The sequence below is a fragment of the Melanotaenia boesemani genome, chromosome 14, assembly GCF_017639745.1.
Source record: "Melanotaenia boesemani isolate fMelBoe1 chromosome 14, fMelBoe1.pri, whole genome shotgun sequence".
Classification (NCBI taxonomy): Eukaryota; Metazoa; Chordata; class Actinopteri; order Atheriniformes; family Melanotaeniidae; genus Melanotaenia; species Melanotaenia boesemani.
Window position 1 is genome coordinate 10651424 of NC_055695.1, and position 19571 is coordinate 10670994.

Sequence of the window (19571 nt, forward strand, 5' to 3'; positions counted from 1 at the left end):
GTAAACCCAAAAGATTAACAGATAAAAGTGAAGTAAGACAGGTCAGTGCATCCAGGCTCTGCCTAAGAAAAATAATCCATCAACCTCCAACCTCCAACTTGTGCTGGTAAGTGACGCAGAATCAAAATTCATTTAATATCTAGCGTGTAACTCTTCATTGTTGTTGATGTTGAGTGCTTGCTGCATCATCACAGGGTTTTGGCTCTAATATGCTGAGACAGGAGCACAGAATGACACAGACTCAGCACTACATCCCACAAACAATCTGACAGTATCTCTCTCTCTCTCTCTCTCTCTCTTACACACACACACACACACACACACACACACACACACACACACTGAATACATAAAACAACATTCATTTTTGCTTAAATGTTTTTGCACACACAAACACACAGCAGATGTCTGCAAGGTCCCTTTCCATAATACATGTCATCACTTCACTAATGACAACCAGTCCTGATTCTCATACTAACGTCAAACAGCCTCAAAGATGGAAACTTATTTTTCCAAAGATTTTTATGATTTCCAGTAATTCCCTTGCTGGTAGCAGTGTGGTTCAGCATGTTTGGGGATAACTCGTTGCCGACTTGCCCACAAATTTCCATCAAGTAAGCAGGCGTTTTGTTATTTTGTTTGGTAAAGATACAAAAAAAAAAGACCCAGAAATAATCTATTCAAGAAACAAATGTATTGATATAAGGAACTTTAGTGAAGGTAGAAATTCACATGAAACTGACCCTTGTACTTTTGTTGCAGTGCTTCTTGCACTGACATCAACTAAAAAGGATAGAAATGCAAACAGTATATCTGCTTATGATTACTTTTACAACATGTGAGACCAACATAATCTGGGTAAGAGTAAAAGAAAAAAAGGAATGCTTGACGTAGTAATATTTCCAGTATACTTAACTGGGCCATTATTGTCTACAAATACATTTGTTTGTCTGGTTTGTCTGGGGGGGTTTAAAGACTGAAAACACTTAAGGGGGCATTGGATTGAAAACACCAACGAACACATTCAAAATAAGTGCCTAATAACTGAAATTAATAATCTTGCATTTGTGTGAGAGTTTATCCAAGCTATGACATTAAGAGCTGAGAAAACCCTTTCCATTTTCATAACAGGATACACCTTTCTAACAGAGATCAGCTACACGGGTCCCATCTCTAAAAACCACCACATGTCGTTGTTAGATTACAGACAAGGAATCATTTTTCCAAACCTAATCTAAAAATTCCACAACATGCGTAAGAGGCTTGTGTAATTTCCTTCCATGACCCCTCATATCTAGTTTTGCTGTGACCTACAACGAGAGCCCTGGGGCTGGCCTTACATCAGCTCTGACACTGGATCAAAAGGAAATCATATGTGAATTACATCACTGTCATCGGTCACCTCATTTTCCCTCCATATCCCTTTCATCCTTTCCATTTTTATCTTTGCTCACATCCTTGAATCTTCATATTCAGGCATCTGTTTTAAGGTAGTCCAATCTCCTCTTATTTCCTGAACCTCTCTGTTGTACTCCATTTCTTCCTTGCCTCTGACATAACCTAGCATTTGCGTATGTATATTACATATGGAACAGGAGCCCTCTCCTGTCACTCCATTACAGCGGCATGGTGTCCTACTGGGATGACAAGATATCTAATAAAGCTAAAAACAGAGACAACCATTTCCCAACAGTCAACGTAAGTGACACCACTTAACTTCTCCCTGAAGTGGCACAAAGGAAAAGGATATTTTCAGCTCAAAAAGGGAAATGGTTTTCTTTGGAGATAATAGAAAATTGGCTCAAGGCTTGAGAATTCCCTACTGGACCTTCAACTTGTGAATGAAGAGTGAGGAATGAATGAAAAAAAAGAAGGTTAGTATTATGTGGAAACACTTTAACATTAACCAGTTAGACCAGTGGTATGAATAAATGTGTAACTTTCTTTAAAGTACATTCATGTAATATCAACATTAGTGACTCAAAAGGTGCCACTCTGACCCACTGAACTAGTGACTGATGCTAGGTTAAGAATGTGCAGGGTTGTGAATATTTTTCAATTTTCCAGATCCTAAACAAACAGTGTTGGCATTTAAAAAAAACAAAAACAAAAAAAAACAGTAACTTAGAATAAAACAAAAATGAATATATAGAAGAAATTGTCACAAAAGGGGCTGTGCATAAAACAAAGGTCTCATGCCAGGCTCTAATAAAAGGTCACTAAGACAACACTTCTCCATAAGCTTAAACTGACCTCTGTCATCCAGATCCCCTCTTCCTCACTCTGAAGCCGTTTCTATGCATGGGACAGCTCTGGAGCCACTCGTAATGATTGTCCAGACATCCTCTACATGTGTACATCCTCTACACAACACAGTGAAGAAAAGCACCAGTTTTTTTATCGGTTAATTATATCGATGGAATGGTCGATATCCGATATTTAATTTTGAAGCTGATATCGGCCGATACGGATATTGTGCCGATAATTTCGTGCATCTCTAAACTGTTTACTGGTGATTTTTATTTCCTTTAAAAGAAAACAAAAACAATAGCTACAACACCACAATTTCTCTCTGGGATAAATAAAGTATTTTTCATTTAATTTATTTTCCAGTGTTACTGGATTTGTGTGGTTGAGACCAAAGACTAAATGTTGCTGTGTAAAATGTTTTATCATACAGGGAACATCGAGCGAAGAAGCAGATGATGAAACACCTTTAAGCTGAACACTGTACATGAAACCCTCATTGAAATGTCAGGTGATTCAGTTTATAGATGCAAAGCCCAGGGAATAGTGTTTCATAATGAAGAAGCAAGAAATATGGACTGCAATATTCTGTTAACCTTTAGTACAAAGAACTGTGCAGGTTTTTCATAGCGGTCTAAAAGGAACCTTAAAACAAAATAATACTTGGGAGTAAGTTCCTAAAATAACACCATATGTTATTAAATCAAAACAAAAGCAAAGCATTTTCATATAAACAGTTTTCATATCAACCATGGAAAACGTTCCCATTCTAAGATATGAACTATAGATTAAACATCATTACATAACGACCTTCTGCATCAATAGAGGTTCAACTGAATGACTAAAAAAAATAATTAATAGAAAAGATTTAAAAAAGGCTGCCACAAAACACTACATAACTCTAAGAGCCATGCATAAGAGTCTGAGTCTAGACATAATGTAGGAACATTTTAGATTATCTAGTCTTTGATGTTAGCTGGTCACTGCAGCCCAAATTAATGGATTGTCTGGTCTTACTAATGGACAGAAATGTCTCATAATGGAGGCAATTGTGAGACCACAATAAACAGGAAAGAGGTATTTGTTTATCAGAGATGTCCAGTGAAAAGAGCAGCCCTCTGTGTAGGATGGTGGCACATTATATAAATAATTCACACCTCACTTTCATTTTCTCTTTTTTATTGGCACAGAGAAGTTAAGGGATTCTGAACTAAGTGAGAGATTTTATGCATATATATATATATATATATATATATATAACAAATGGTATTTTCAGCATTGGCCATATAGCAACAGACAGTTCTGACCACGAAGGGTCTTCTGTTCAATACAAATTATGTGGGCCCTGGTTTCATGCTAATTATTTTCATTAGGAGGAATTTATCCATCTTAGAGAGTTCAATTTGTAAAAGAAAATTAAAGTGAAATGAAAGAAAATGAAATAACTTTTAACTGTTTTAACAGTCATCTTAATAAAAACAGTTACAATACTCAGAATTTGTTGAATGGTTTATATATATATATATATATATATATATATATATATATTCATATAGTACATGTAGAGATGGGTCAAATGCAAAGCTGAATTTCCATCAAGTAAAAATAATAACTGTTGTTGTTGCTGTTGTGCCACAGCCAACATGCAGTTATGTGTAAACTCTGCTGTTCCCATAGAAACGTTAGCATAGGTGCAATAATACTGGCGCTGGAAAACTGGCGCTGGAAAACTAGCAACATTTGGTTTTGTGGGCAGTGAGTTAGTGTGATTCTCCAGTTTTACATTGCAAGAAGCTTATGTAAATGTAACACATCCACAGCTGATGAGTCAGAGACAAAGCTGATAGAGCAAGAAAAAGAAAAAAATCATACAGCTGCTATAGTTTCCTTGGCTGTATATGGAGCAATAGAGATGTTAAGTGTGAAGTATGCATCATTGTCAGTTGTGGCAAGGTAGCTACAACTTTGAGTCTTGCATTGGCAAAGAAACAGTTGTTCCAAAAGAATGCACGATAATTTACATTTGAAGTGACTGAACCTGTGACATTCTGGCTGGACATAAAAGTTGAGTATGCCAGTGAAAACAAAGGTCTCAAGTTATAAATTCTGCTATTCACTTTTGATTTAAAAAAAATGACTATCAGTACTTAAAACCATATCTTACTATAGCCAATTGTACTGCAAAAAATAGGTGCAATTATTATTTAACTGGTCTAAATTTTGCTCTCTGATCCACAACCATCAAACTTATACTCAATTTCTAGTTTCAGCTTGACATTGTCTCCAAAGAAGGAGAGATGGGTTGTCACAATAGTGAGATTTCAAACATGAGACAATACCTAGAAAGATATGTGGTACCATTTCTGATACCACCGAGGGAAAAATGAAAAAGCAAGAGTCATATACAACTGTTTCAATAACAGCATATTCTTATCAGTAATGATCCCAATGCCTCCATCCGACAAAAGGTGCAAAAAAGATGCAGCATCAAAGGTAAAAGTTAAGCATAAGTTTTCAACGAGTTTCAGAATGAAACGAAATGCAACAACACTTAAGTTCTTCAATTCATTCCACTGGCACACTGACAGGTCGACCTGTCCTGAACTGCTTCACACATAACTGCAAATCATTTTAATACAAACATAAGCAACTGATCAATGGTTGACAAAGCGGGGGAGTTCACAAATCAAAGGTAGAAAGAAATGTGTTCTATTTTTCCTGTAGCTTCACAAGTTTGTGTTTCTATTTTCCTCATTTCTGACACAGCTGTGCCATTGAACCCTTTGGCTCTAAACTTGATCGTCATTTGTTGCTCTCACGCACTCTTGCCAAATCACAAATATCTGCAGCACATGGGAACTATTATTTAGGTTGCGTGAGAGCATTTGAGATGACATGTGTGTGCGTCTCGCTTCCTCATTATTCTCATGTAGTGCCATTCCTTAAAAAAAAAATTAAAAACATCCAACACTTAGGAGCATTTACAGTCAACAGAAGGCAATCTGCAACGCTTGACTTAAGGTAATTTTAAGAACTCATTTTCTGACTACTGTGCATCACTATCATTAGATAAGATATTTAATGTCCTCTGTTACAGCAACAAGAGTTCCTGTTTGTCAGGTCAAATATATTTAAAGACTGTAAGTTTGTCCCTAATTTCCAAATCTCAAAGACTTATTTTTATTTAACATGCACCCCTTACACAGCACAGTCTGAGAGTGAAATAAAGTAGCTGAGACATATTTTGATGATAATATGCTGTAAACTGACCATTAAAGTGAGGAGGTGAATTTTGCGACAAAACTACAAGTAATTTAAATTTAGCTAAACTTTAGATGAGACCAGCAAAACTAAAAATACTGCTCAGTAAAACCATGGTTTTAAAAGATATTTCCCAGGAAGATCAAACTGGGATAAATAGAACTTAGCAGTTTTAACATTTAGGGTGATCTGCCAGAGATTCAACATAAAATTCCTAAAAATGCTCAATTAGCACAGAATCACATGGCACTATGAAGGGTTGTCCTCTTCTTACCTGTACACATGTATACTGCCATGATGCACAGCCATCTTCCTTCAGAAACCGAGCAAACAAACCAAACACTGGCTCCATGGCAGGTCTTTCATGACCACTGTAGTTTCATCTGTAATATGAAGAGCAGGATAAAGATTCAGATTAATAATGTATTTAAAAAAATGCTTAAAAAAGAGCTTGCATGCCATTCTTGTTATGAGCTCTAGTTTATCTTTTAAGTTAATCAATCGTCATGTCCTATGTCCATTGGTGTAAATGACAAAGTACTGAAATAACTACAGGAAATTAACTACTTTTATTTTTAGAAAACATATCAGGCATTTACTAAATAAAAAAATAATTTTTGAACATTTTAATTAAAGAAAATCTGAACCTTAGTGATGGGACTCTGGGTTAAGTTCAAAGTTTTTGTATAACAGACTGTGTGTCAGCTAACCTGTTTCAGAATAGCAGATATTTATAACAACAATCATGTCTCTCTGCATCAGGATAAATGATCAATAAACTTCTAAACCGCCATATAACTTAATGAAACTCTTATACTGCTGCAGGTATTTCTTTCCTTTCAACCTTTTTATCACATCAGAATTGCGTTAATTATTGGCAAGTTTCCTAATAACTTGCCAGCAAACAGGCCTTTGTGAACACATCATATAACTGCTCACTGTGAATGGAAACGGTTTTCGTTCATCATGCATAACTGATGTAGAAGACAGACTAGCACACATACTTCAAGACTGCTATAACCCATCTATGAGAGGATGATAATATAATCCATGTTGGGAACTACACTGGTTCCTTTTTTTCCCTTACAAACTGAGTATAGTGTTGGAAAGGCTGAAAGTTAGCCTGCTGTGAAAAGTCATATAGCCTGTCTGTGGACTCCAAAGTGTTTACTGCAGTGGGAGAGTAGATCCTTTAAAGCAGATGACAAGCAACAAATCAAGATTTCTTACGCAGTTTAAGCAACTCTCTGCCTGGTGGTGACCAGGCTGCTGCTTTCAAAAGGAATCATTAACTTTTACGTGAATGATCAGAGTTCTTGGTGCTACTTTTGTGGTGATCCAGGCACAGTTTTATGGGTTTGGATAAATGAATGCATGAGGGATTCTCATAAACAGTTTTCTCTAGAAAAGTAGTCAGAAAATAACTTCTAATGATACATAAATATGACACTGAGCCTTTTCCACATGAGCAGCAGCTCTCCTGTCTCTATATCATATAGCTTGACAAGTTAACTCTTAAAAACACATCTTCATTTTCAACAGGCATGTGTCTGCCGGGACCAAATAGAGGCTAAACTGAAGTGTTTATCTGTTCCAATGCTGTAAACTATTCCAAAAGTACAAGTAAAAAGTACATCACACTGAAACAAGCTTTTGGATAAATGGAACAAATGAAACATGGATATGATAATCTGTACCTACCTACCTACCTTACAATCTTTCATTACCTCATGTACATAATAACAGTGTGGCATAAAGTGTAAGCATAACTGTAAATGCACTCTTGAACAACAATGATACCGCAAAGTTTACAGGATACTCAGCAGCCCTAACATTAGTTCATGACTTGAGTGAGTTTTAGGCTTGAATGATTCATAGGCCAGAGTTGATTGTCATAACAATGTAGCAACAAATCAAATAACTTTCCTGTGAAAGTGGTCAGTACAAGTAATGCACAGAGTTCAAGAAAAACTGAAAGAAATGCTCAAGAACTGCTGGTCAAGATCACTTAAAAAGAATAAAAGAAAACATGGCTCCTTGGAAGGAAAATATAAGGAAATAAAACTTGACAGTATGATAGGTCAGTGGTTCCCTACCTACCTGAGGACCTCCTTCATGCAAGTACCAAAAAGCTGTGGACCCCCAACTCGTCCCATCTTGAAACCATGCTTGGCTTTATGATTTCAATAGCTGCTTCTCACCATGAATGATGCATTCTGGCATACTCCTTTCTTTCCTGTAATAAAACCAAAGTTAAGGTAATTACTAACAAATACTCTTATGTTTACTTTTTTTGAATCTTCTGCACAGTGGCATTACTCAAACATGTCTCATTAATGAAATGGTGCAAAATTAGTGTTTTTGAACTCGCAAAACACTGGTTCCATGTAAATTAAACACACAAACCACAAAAAAAAAAAACTAAAGCAACTACACCTTAACTTGTGTCTGTGTGGACATGGCCTTAATTTAAATCATACTGGCTCTGGACCGTCAAAGCCTCGGTGACCCCCTGCTTTTTGGGGAACCCCAGGTTGGGGACCACTACTGGTCATTAAACATCTACAAATCTATGATATACAGAAAACTGTAACAGCAGCATATACTGAAAGCTTTTCTTTTATAGTAGAAATGTTTACAGTTAGTGAATAGCTTTCTTTTCTTTGATTTTTTTTAATTCAGTTGGCTAATATCACATTATGTAATGCTCCACACACACACACACACACACAAATCACAGTCACACACTAATAGTACACGTGCAACAGCATCACTGGGGAGAATATTAAAACTCAAAAATCAGTGTCAGTGGCAGAAGCATGAAAGAGAAATCCAAGCATCAAGATTATATCTAAATAATTAACTTAGTTATTTCATTTGAATGTTGTTGAATCTTTTTAATTGTCTTCAAGCAAATATCCCAATTTGTCTATATAAGAATATTGAGCTAATTTACTGGGATGATGTGGTCTTCGTGGTTAGACAACGTGCCCTCCACATGTTGATCAGGTTGTGTTCACGAGTCTCTGCAAGTGTTTGAGCACACGTGCAGAATGAGGGTAGGTGTAATGGAAAGCCCGACAGGAAACACAATGATCTGGGATTTTAAACAGGGTTTTTCCTCTTGCATCGTTCGACCAAATCTTCTCTGTAGATCAGGTTGCCACAGCAACTGTGCCTCGTATAGTGAGACACATTCTGTGGCATTTCTCTGTGGGATAACATCGCCACAGTCACATGCTGGCAATGTCTCGTACAGCACGTACCAATAAAGATAAAGTCACATCCAGAAATACATGTTCATACCAGCATGTGTGAATGATGACTTTGGACTGAGAAAACTGAGACGGGGGTTTTCACGATTAACATTTTGTAATTATAATGAAAAGAAAAAGATTAATAAATACACCCTTGTTTGCTATTACTTCGGGGATTTGTACGATGAAACAACTCGCACGCGCGCGCGCACACACACTTGTAATCTTTGTGTCTATAATCAAACAACGTGTCAAACATACCAATGCCTGCAGCACGTGAAGAACAGTTCACAGCGATAACAAACTAAAAGTCAGCCTGCACACTGTCGAAAATGAACACGCGGACCAGGCGGGGTGTACATGTTTGGGCCAAGCTGGTGTCCCGCTGGAAAAATCAAAAGCTGGCAAGCAGGGAAACACTTCCTTGTTATGCAACAGTATTGGGCTGCATGTCAGAATATTGTGATTTGCCTGAGGAAATTACTCCCCTGGACAGCTTTGATTAATTAAAGTTTGGGTGAGTGGAGAGGCTGCTCAAATGAACAGGTGTTTGGTTTGGCCCAATCAGTAACGGACCGCATACCGCATACTACACACCAACTCCAAGGAAATATTGAAGTAAAAATTCTAGACAAGCATACCTGCAAATATTGAGACATATATTGAGAGATATAAAAAAAAATATCTGGCAGCACTTACCGCTGTTGTAAAAAACAAAAACAAACAAAAAAAAACAATAAAAATAAAAAACTTGCTGTCAAAGAAGGACATCAAGTTACCCCCATGTCATTTTAGTAGTACTAGTAAGTAGGGTCTTGGTGGCCGGAAGTAGATGCCCATGGTAACGCGAGTAACGGACGACTGTTACCTTCAGTGACCATATTTCATTGAATGTAAACCTTTCATTGTCTGGGATTAAGAAAAAAACATTTCTTAACAGAGCAAAGGTGGGGAAAGCTGAAAAGGAAAGATAACAAGGAGAATTTACAAACGTTGGCCAAACAACCGTAAGTATAAAGTTAATCTGTGAGAAAAGAAACAGTCGTGGCTATTGGTACCTCTAGCTAACTTTTATTCAAATGTAAATACCAGTGCAACTTTTAAATATAAGAAGAAACAAAGATTCTGCGGTTATGATAGCTAGAACTAGCTGGTATTGATTAACTTTCTTGGGTTAGAAATGTTCAAATCAAAGTTTTAATTAGCAATGTAATAGATTGCAAAGGAAAAGCAGAATGAGTGTTGTATTTTGCTAGAATAAACCGTGAAAGAATGCACAGAAAAAGCTTGATTTAACAAAAAGAAAAAAAAAAAAAAAATTAAAGCGAGTTCAGTCCTTTGTGGTCATTTACTGTAAAATCTTCACATGCTGCCCCAGGGCTGGCCTGTGAAGTATTTTAAGATCCAAGTAATGTTCTCATAACTATCGAGACCATGTGCAGAACATGTACTTCCTAGAAATAAATCAGAAAGGCAGCCTTTCTGGTAGCAGGAATCGTCATCTGAAATACTTGTCTGACTTACTAAACTGAAAATGGTTGTAACTCCTAAATCTCAGGGGCACCGGAGAAGCTGTCGCTTGATCTGAGCTCAGCCAGAGTTTACATGTTGAAATATTATTGCTTGTTTTTTTTTATTACAGCAGGAAAAATTAAGTGTTTGTAATCAGCACCTTTGGTAGTTTTCGTTTGGCCAGTGGTACTGCTGTATAGGAACAGTACAATCATATTAGTTGTGTAACAAAGAACTGTAACAATGTGTTTACAGGTTTTGCTTTTTGTGAAATCTTTTTTTTTTTGCAAAGTTTATGCATTTTACCAAAGTAAATCTGACATTACAATGTTTTAGACAAGTTGCTGTTGAAGTTACAGTTTCTGTGAAGAAATGTAACGCCCCCCCCCCCCCCTTTTTTTTTTTTTTTTTTTTTTTTTTTTTTTTTTTTTAAGTAATGTACAGGATTTGTTTCTTACTCTTCAGGGTATTGTTAAAGGAAATAGAGCTGTCTTTAGACATACAAGCTACCTGGTCAGGTTGTCATTAGTCACCAGTGTCCTGGGAATCAACAGTATTTGGTGAACAAAAGTAAGCAATATGGTAAGGGTCATTAGACAATGTTAGTCTAGCACATAATATGGGAGTCCAGAGAGGAGAAAGGGACACACCTGGTCTTGCTTTTCACAAGTAATTATGTTTTTCCAGCAGTGTACTACAATCTATTCATTCAGGTCGATTAGTCATTTTTTATGTGCCTTGAAATTTGGCTCAGCTGAATAATATCTTTCATTTATATGGATAATCTCATAATTTATTTGTGGTGTTTATGTCTGGGAAGGGTTGAATCAAAATATAAGAAGCTGGATGGCTGCAGGTGTTAGTTGGGTGCAAAACAGATGGTGCTGCATGTGATGGCTCACAAGGAAGTACACCTGAGTCGTGGCCCTCCTTTCTAACTCTTTTTATCCACCTGAGTTAGCACTAAAGCTCGAGTTAGTCAAAATGTACAAAACTTTGTCTGTTAGGAAAAAATTGACAGTGCATATTTATTACCAAAGGAATAAAAAAAGAATGCTTATGTTTTAACTAACAGTTCTTTTGTAATGCATGAGGTGTGTGACTTAAAACAAAGTCTGAGGCTGTAATAACCAACTACAGCATTGGGACCACTGAAGTAAATGGAGTTCAAGTATATTATGTTGGAAAACCTGTGTGGGTGTGAAAAAAATCCCAAGCTTATGCATGATGAATGAGGAATGAGGTTTTAATTTTGGGTTTACTTTGCCTGGGAATTCAGCCTGGGAAAATGTCTGGTCCCCGTTTCCTGTGTTGTGTTGAGAAAATCCTCATAAGCAGCATTATCAGTCAGTGGATTCTGGCATTACTGTGACCCTACATTTCACTTCACTGCAACAGACACTTAGGAGTAAATTATTTCAAAATAATGATGTTAGTGATGCAGAACCTCAAGTGCCTTCCACATTAGCTGAACATTTATTTATGATCACTAAAGCCTCTTCAGTTATGGCAGTGGTTGGAGAGAAGCATGGAGCAAGCACAGACCTATTCAGACCTGCTGAAGTTGTACAACAGTTTCAAATAGTAAGACTTAAGAGGATTCTAGTTTTCCAAGCATGCTCATCAAAACAGTTATGCAAAATTCACAATTGGTTTTAAAAGTCCCAACTAAATCTTAACACCACTGGAGAAGGATGTATAGGTCAAATAAAAGTTTGTGAGCAACTATTAGTAAATCAGTGAGATAGTTTTTGACCTGTTGACCAGTTTGGAGACAGACACTGTATTTTACGTGGATTTTTTCATGGAGAACTTATGTTCTTCTTTAAATGAAGGAAGATATTTGCATATCCATAATTAGTTGGTAAATTAATTACATGTACTATTTGTTTCTCTGTGAGTATAATCAGCCTGATTTTTTTATGGCTGGAAGTACTTTACATGATATGGGTTTACAGAAAACCTTTTAAGTACTCCTGAACATTGACATAGTTTAGCACATTGCAGGCTAACAAAGCACTGCAGAAGACTTTCAGACAGCAACAAGTGGCCATTGCAGCCACTTTCACTGCTGTATCTCTGTGGCCAGCAACACTTATACACCCGCAGCCTTTTCCTGTTGCCATTGGCACTGAAGGGAAGGTGTGGTATCTGTTTTATATTTAAGGTGCTCAGACCTAGAGAGGCTCTTAATATCCAGCAACAATGTTGAGTCAGTGGCTGCAGCCCTTATGCAACATACACTATATACCACAGACTTCTACTAGTCACAGTTTGTCAAAGAGAAAGCAGAAAACCTGGAAAACTATTGCTCAAGGTTACTTTAAAAGATTACATGGAAGTCTGACTCTTTGTAAGCAAGTATGAATAAATAAGGGGTATGATAAAACTCTTATTTTTAGTTCAATGTCAAACCTTTTTCAAATGCATAAGTATTTCTATAAATGTTGAAAGTCAGACTGAAAAATTTCTGTAGTAAGCAGAATTTAATGTGAATTATACTAGACAATTATTTTTCTTTTAAAAAAAGTGGCATTTAGGAAACAGAGGCCATGTCATCTCAAAACTCTCCAAATCCTTTAAATATTCACAGCACTTGTTTGCTCAGTTTGATCCATTTAAGGAAAATTAGTTTTTTAAACCTACTAAACGAAAGCAGATTTACATCAAGGATTACCCTACCACTCCCCCATCCCTTTTTTAAAGGTTAAAGAAGGAGATTCCCAGTGGTACTGATCATCCTTCTTTTTCTCCAATGAGTCAGAAAATAAGGTAAATCCATTTTTCTGTTGAAAAAGTGGGAGTAAAGGAGCACCACTATGATCGCTTACCATTTTTGAGTGTAGACTTCCTGCAACGTATCTGTGAGTCTGCCTTATGACATATAAGTTAGTGGGCAGGTTTATTCTTCTCTGTCAGCTCTAAAGGGCTGTGAGAGCCTTCTTTTTTTCTTTTACCTTTTAATCTATACTCTAACCTATTTTAAGATGCCTCATGAATTATGAGTCCTGCTAAATGCGTCATTGGGAAGCCTAAGCAGGCTCCTATCAGCACGTAACAGTGTCTACACACACATACATGCATAGCCTATATTAGCATCATTCTTGTGGGTGTCCGGCCAAGTGTAGGCTAGTTTTTTTTTTTTTTTTTTTCTGGTTTTGATTTGTTTTTTATTTTTTTCTGACTGTAAGTCTGCATTATGTTATCCAACACAGCTTTATCGAATTAGAAGAATTAACTGAGATTAGTAGCTTCTTTAGATGAATAAAGCACCAGTTACACACCAGATCCTCCCAAATTATATACATTTTACGTGAATATATTCTATGTTTTTGCTTGACCCAAATAAGCTAGTTGTGAATAATAAAAAAAAACTATATATATATATCTCTTTGCTATACCTTATCTCTTTAAGATACTCCTCTGAAACTGCATGCAGTGAGTTCATCTGGCTCTATTCTGTCATCGCAGCCAGTCTGTCCAAGCAAAATGCTCTCGGGAATGGCCTAATTTAAACTGCTCCACTGTTTATAGATATAAGCTGATTGTATAGCAAGTTTGGTCTATGTTTATTTAGGCATTAACCCTGTGTGGACATGGTAATTGGTGTGAGTAAGAGGGACATATTAGACTTGTGTTGACTTCCCAGAAACCATTAATGAGACCACAGAGCAGATCGGCACATTATCAGGGAGATGAGCTCATCTTTTCCATCCCCTTGAAGGCTACAGGGGAGAACTGGGGTTCACAGGGGGTGTGTAACAGAGAGCTGCCTCTGGATGGGCTAGGAGGTCAGACAGAGTTGTCCAAGTTTACCCTAACAATGTTTGTATTTAATGATGCTACAGGGGAAAGGAGGTCATGGGAAATATATAATTCAGTTTTACTGTCTAAGTCTTAACTGGATTTTTTTTTTCTAACCTAAATTGACCACTGTTATTGCCAGATGAGTCCGGGCAGGGATATTTGCACACACTTCTTAATAAGTGCAGCAGATTTCAAGTTCACAGATTGATCCACTAGCCTAGCTTCTTAAATTCATGCAGGAGCTGACAACTCCCATCTATTGCCATGAAAACATTAAGCTTAAATGAAATAAAACCCCTTTTAGATCAAACAAGAAAAAGCTGCGTATGAGTTGGCAGTCAGCCGCCTCAGCATCTTCAAGTAATCAGGAAGTGAGTGCTAATTACACAGAAACCTTTGCTGCCTGATGTAGTGTGTGTCTCCCTTCCTAGACAGGGCAGCAAGTGGGGTAATAACAGAGAAGTGTGTCTGCCCGGCACTACTAACAGACAGAAGGCATTGTGTGTGGCTAGATGGCACGTAGGCACACAACATGGCACCCTGCCATTGCCACGCCTCTTGCCCCCTGCCACTGAATGGAATGTTGTTATGGTTTGACTGCACTCACTACAGTCTAATCGGTGGGCGGGTGTTTGTCTGTGTACATTTAATGACTGCTGCCTAATCACCATCCCTCATCAGGGCACTTTGGCTGTGGGGAAAGATGGGGCAGGGTGGAGGTTTGCCTGGATGTTTCCTCAGCAGGGTGCGGGAAACTGGAAAAGGGGACTTGAGACATGAGACGTGACAGTTGCAACATAAGCTCAGGGAAATTCCAGTATAGAGATGACATTTACTGAGTGGCATCTTAACTGTAAACCTATTTCCCTATGTTGACAGTAGATTTACGTCAGGTGAGGTGCAGGTGGGTAGAAAGTGATGATCTCATGTGTAGCAGCACATTATTAGTAGATGAAATATGGCAAAAAAAATGAAGGAGAGAACATTAAAAAAAGAGTTAAAGAAAAGCTTGTATTATCTTGTTTAATAGTTTGTGAACCTGCACTTTTTCCAAAAGAAGACTCCTCTGTCTGAAAGTCATGTGTAAATTGATTTGTCATGCTCTTTAGTGCCCTGTTCTACTGATCCATCATCACCCTGCTCACTTTGATAGAGATGTCCAGAGACACAATCTCCCTGAGCTGGTCTCAATTTTATCTTCTTTTTATTGCAAATCTAAATATTCTTATACATTAAGGAAGAAACTTATTAACTGCTGTCTCCATTTTGTTTAATTTGTCCTTTGTTGGCCTGCAACTACAACTACAAATCGAACAGAAGCACTGACTTTTATTTATTTTAGCAATTCTTTCACTGTATACAAATGTCCAAACCTCTTTTTGTGTAAGCTGATGTCAGACTATTTTGTATGACCTTTAGAAGACTTTAAAATAGAATTTACAAAGAGAATTTATATTTAGTTTTTGTTTTTTTGTTTTTTTTCTAGGTAAAATTTGGTACTTTATTAATAAGTAGCTAATATTATAATCGATATACATGTTATGTTGATATTTAATTAACCAAGCAACAAAATGGTTTAGCACCAGCTTGAAAATTACAATCATAACATGTGCAAGGTGTTTTTTTTTTTTTGTTTTTTTTTTGTAGCGGATGAAACTAGAACACATTTGATGAATGAACATAAATTCAGGGACTGGAAAAGGCATATTCATACATCATCCTCTACTCCCTGTTGTTCTTTTCTGACCAGATTAAAACAGCAGTGCTCTGCTAAATGCAACTTTCCTTTTGTATTCATGCAGCACCAGTGATGACCCATTTGAGTTTGTCTTGTGGGTTTGGGTGGTGGAAGAAACAATTTTAGACCTGCAACCTCATCTCTAAAAAACATTTTAGAGCAACAGTGCACCCTACAGGCAAAAGGCTTGAGCAAAGGTGGAAAGAAAGTAGGTCAGAGGAAGGGAGGTGGAGGGTGTTTGTTGGTGGGTGGAGGTGAATGGAGGAGGATGCAAAGTAGATGGTGAGAGATAGGGACTAGGATGGGGAGAGGATAAAAAGAATTCTGCTTTTCTTTTGTATCTTGTGTTCTTTTCTTTAAATAAACATGCTCACTTAACCTAAATATCTACCATTTGGGATGAAACTAAAATGTAGCAGAAATGATAGCATCATTGCCAAAGATTCTGCTTTTCTACCTGGAGAGGGTATTTTTTGATAAGGACCCATAACTGTAATTAATGCTATACCTTGTGGAATTTGTTTGTTTAGTCCTAACTAGGGCTGTTTATGATTAAGATGAAGTCTTTTTTCTTTTGCTTTCTAATTTTTAGCATGATTATCAGTCGTTTCAGTTTTTCACATAACATTTCTTTTCATTCTTTTTTGAGCCTAATAAAGAAACAATGCAGTATATGCATGAATATATATAAACATACATACATATATACAAATATACATGCTTACATATATATATTTACTGTAAATGTATGCATAAAATTAAACAGAAAAAAAAGTCATATAATTTTTAAATAATCATTTAATTTAAAGGTTTTTCCATATATCCTTTTGGTCCATAAAAAGGGAGTAGGCTGAAGTAGAACAATAATTATATATATATATATATACATACATATACACATGCATACACACATATCCTGTGTTTATTTAGTATTTGATTTTACTAAATCCTTTTAAATTTCATGAGTTTGACATGATTTCATATCATTGCTTAAGTTATTCTATAAGTTAACTCCTTTAGTTGTGATACAATGACACTTTTTTGTTTTTGTTCTTACCATGTTTTTAGCATGCTTGTACCTCGTAGTACATATGTACTTTTCCTCATCCGAAACAACCTCTGGATACTTTGTAGTACTTTTTGATGAATTACTGAGTACACGAATTGTGTTATTTTAAAATTGATTAAATCTCTGAATTTGAGTGCTTTCAGATTGTCAAAGAGTTGGTTTGTGGGTTGTCTGTACTGAACATTGCACACAATTCTTGATGCTCTTTTCTTGACAATGTATATTGGTTCTGTATTTGTTTTGCATGTGCTCCCCCAAACTTCTACCCAATAAGTTAGGCAGTACAAAGTATGTAACAAAATTGAATTGATAAGATTTTTGGTTCTAAGTAATATTGCGAATGTTATAAATTTCTCTCTTTCCTGAGCTGCCACCTTAACATCGTGGAAGAATTTGCACATCCTGATGATCCTAGGAGCTATGCTTTCGGGGGGCTTTATGTCCCTGTTAAGGTCACCCCTGGCAAACAGTCTAGTCTAGTTGTCTAGTCCCTCCCCCTCTAGGGCGGCTCAATAGACACCTACAATGAGTCAAATCGGGTTTCCCTTGCCCGGGCATGGGTCACCAGGGCCACCCTCTGGAGCCAGGCCTGGAGGTGAGGCACGGAGGCAGGTGCCTGGGGGCTGGGCCTTTGCCCATGGGTCCTGGTTGGGGTTACCCCAAAAAAGTGACATGGACCCTCTTCCATTTTGGAGTTGCTCCCAGTGAGAAGCTCTCAGCAGGTATGGGAATCCTCATTGTCCCCAGACTTGGTGCATGTCCGTTGGGGTTTACACTGGTGGACGAGAGGGTAGCCTTCCTCTGCCTTCAGGTGGAGGGTCCGGTCCTGACTGTTGTTTGTTGTTACGGATGCAGGGTTAAACCTGACTGTTTAGGTGTTTAGTTTTAGTGGTAATTGGTAATCTCGGTTTTGTTTGCCTTAGTCGTTGTGAGGGTGTGGCGTGACAGCCCCCTCACTTAAGGTGAATGTGTTCCATATATTGTGACATTGTTTTTTGTTTAAGTTGTAGTTGTGATTTATTTTGGGAAAAGTCACTAACATCACATGGGCGTGACTTCATGGAGTGCACACATGAGGGCAGCCTAAGAACTGCTGCCAGAAATTGTCCAATAATCACCTGATTGGGCAGAACCAAGGAGTCAGAGTAGAGAGGGATGGGAGTGAATGGGGGTTTTGATTAATTTGTTTTCTGTGAAAGTTACTTTTGCTTTTTGTTATGTGTTAAGTTTAGTTTGTCACAATGTATGTAGTTTGTAAATAATTTCAGGGAAGTTATGTTGTAAATAGTAGTTTATTTGTATTTAGAAATGTGAGGGACACCATCTTTTTGTAGGGTGGTTTAACCAATAATTATTTAAGTGCTGTGTGTTGGTGTGACAAGGGGGGTGACAGAGATGTGATGCAGGTTGAAAACTCAGAGCTCTAAGAACTGACTGTGGAGATTCTTTCCATGTATGTGAAATGCTTTACCCTTCGAGACTGCTGATTGTTTTCCTGTTTTGAGGGTTCCATAACATCTACATCCCTACAGTCGTATCATCAGATTGTGGCTGCATGTCTTGGACACTCGGGTAAAGAGAAAGGCGGAACTGTCAACTGATCACCATCTGGTGGTGAGTTGGCTTAGATGGTGGGGGAAGATGCCGGTCAGGCCTGGCAGAAACAAGCACGTTGTGAGGGTCTGCTGGAAACGCCTCGGGACGTTGTGGGTGTGTGGAGGGAATACTTTGAAGACCTCCTCAATCCCACCAACATGTCTTCTGATAAGGGACCCTCGGGGGACCCTGGCATGGGCTCTCCTATCTCTAGGGTTGAGTTCGCTGAGGTGGTTAAAAAGGCAGGGCCCCAGAGATGGATGAGACTGGGGTGGTGGTCCCCCTCTTCAAAAAGGGGGACCGGAGAGTATGCCCCAACTACAGGGGTATCACACTCCGCAGCCTCCTCGGTAAGGTCTGTTCAGGGGTTTTGGAGAGGAGGGTCCGTCAGCTAGTCTCAAACCTCCAATTGAGCAGGAGCAATGTGGTTTTTGTCCCGGTCATGGACCAGCTCTACACCCTCTTCAGGGTCTTGGAGGGGGCATGGGAGTTTGCTCAACCGTTCTGCATGTGCCTTGTCCCCCAGGGGCTACTCTGGAGCATGCTTTGGGAGTACGTGGTGCCGGACCCCCTTGTACGAGTTGTCCGGTCCCTGTATGACCAGTGCCAGAGCTTGGTCCGCATTGCCGGCAGTAAATCTGATTTGTTTCCAGTGAGAGTTGGAATCCGCCAAGGTTGCCCTTTGTAACAGATTCTATTAATAAATTTTATGGATAGAATTTCTAGGCACAGCCGAGGCGTTGAGTGGATCCATTTTGGTGGCCTCAGGATTGGGTTTCTGCTCTTTGCGGATGATGTGATTTTGTTGGCTTCATCAGGCCGTGATCTTCAGCTCTCACTGGAATAATTCATAGCCGAGTGTGAAGCTACTGGGATGAGAATCAGCACCTCCAAATCCGAGAACATGGTCCCCACCCAGAAAAGGGTGGAGGTCTTTCTTCGGGTCAGGAATGAAGTCCTGCACCAAGTGGAGGAGTTCAAGTATCTCAGGGTCTCGTTCACGAGTGAGGGAAGGATGGAGCGGGAGATCGACAGGCAGATCGGTGCGGCGTCTGCCATGATGCGGACTCTGCATTGGTCTGTC

The 19571-nt window shown here is 38.2% G+C and overlaps 1 protein-coding gene across 8 annotated transcripts in view; it reads left to right on the forward strand.

Moving 5' to 3' along the window:
* The first annotated feature begins 9629 nt into the window (after positions 1–9629).
* The window catches only part of sgip1a (SH3GL interacting endocytic adaptor 1a), a 75461-nt gene continuing 65519 nt past the window's right edge, over positions 9630–19571 (forward strand). For 7 of the 8 annotated variants that reach the window (XM_042005567.1, XM_042005572.1, XM_042005574.1 and 4 more), the window contains exon 1: positions 9630–9772. The gene's annotated coding sequence lies outside the window, so the exon portion shown is untranslated. Of the gene's footprint in view, positions 9773–10798; positions 10860–19571 lie in introns of those variants that run through there. The other variant, XM_042005568.1, reaches the window with a different exon arrangement.